Here is a 936-nt window from a genome sequence, read left to right as displayed (position 1 = left end):
CGCCGCTAGCCGGCGGCCGCGCCTGCTGCTGCCTGTCTGTCTGTCTGTCTGTCTCTCCGTGTATCTGGGAAGTGCTCCGCACAAGGTTGATTTCTTAACACTGACGTGGCTTAATGAATTGACAGGCACCCGCCAGAGCCTGCGCCTGAGCTCGGCAGAGCCTGCGCTGCCAAAGCCAGCCCGGCTCCGCGTGCGGTTCCTGTGCTCAGACCCCAGCCGCTGCCCGGCCGCGCTCCCTGCCCCTCACCACGGGGGTTCTCCAGACCCTCTTGAGGGGCGCGGAGGCCACGGGACCCTCCGTGCGCTGGGTGGGTCACGGGATGCTGCAGCAGCCCGGCGTGCTCTCTTGTTAGAAAAAAGGCGGATCTCTGTAAAAACCGGACTCCTCTTTTCTTCCTCGTGGTAATTCCTTTCCTCTTGGTTTTCCTCTCCTTCCCTTCTCCCGCAATAACGCGCTCTCTCTCTGGCAGACGTCTTTTTCCAGTCCCACCAAAGAAGTCCCCTTGCCGCTGGGCGAGTTCCTTAGCTGGGTCTCCGATGTCAGCAAGTCGTGGATGGGCTTGAGGGGAGCCCGGGACACGGCAGCTCCTCGGCCGTGCTCGCCGGCGCAGGTAACGCCAACCTTTGCAGTCTCTCTTTGGAGCCGGGGTTCCCCGCCGTCCTGCGGCTTGCTGGGCTGGTGCTGGGGCTTTAGCTGGGTGCTGCGTTCTCCAGGCGGTGACACTGAGATGTCCAGTGGGCGTTGTTTTCCTCCAAGTACAGTTTGGGGTACAGTCGCCCACGGTGAAGGCTTTCCAGCCGTGGTTGTGCTGGACCGGTGCTGCGCCCAGCTGCTCCAGCCGCGGGAGGGCCGGCCCCGGTCGGGAGGTGTCGCTCGCCGTGGCAGCGCGGGGGCGAGCAGGCTGGCGCGGGGCGGGCGCGCGGGACTGGCGGCTG

At 65.2% G+C, this 936-nt stretch overlaps 1 protein-coding gene across 1 annotated transcript in view; it reads left to right on the top strand.

Annotated features, from left to right (window-relative positions):
- The window catches only part of PLEC (plectin), a 12,266-nt gene extending 11,660 nt beyond the window's left edge, over positions 1–606 (top strand). Inside the window, exon 4 of the mRNA XM_019474367.1 lies at positions 471–606. The gene's annotated coding sequence lies outside the window, so the exon portion shown is untranslated. The remainder of the gene's footprint in view (positions 1–470) is intronic.
- Positions 607–936: the final 330 nt, after the last annotated feature.

The sequence above is a fragment of the Aptenodytes forsteri genome, unplaced genomic scaffold (assembly GCF_000699145.1).
Source record: "Aptenodytes forsteri isolate BGI_AS27 unplaced genomic scaffold, ASM69914v1 Scaffold777, whole genome shotgun sequence".
NCBI lineage: Eukaryota > Metazoa > Chordata > Aves > Sphenisciformes > Spheniscidae > Aptenodytes > Aptenodytes forsteri.
Note: the sequence above shows the minus strand (reverse complement) of the source record. Positions and strands in the feature narration are given on the sequence as shown.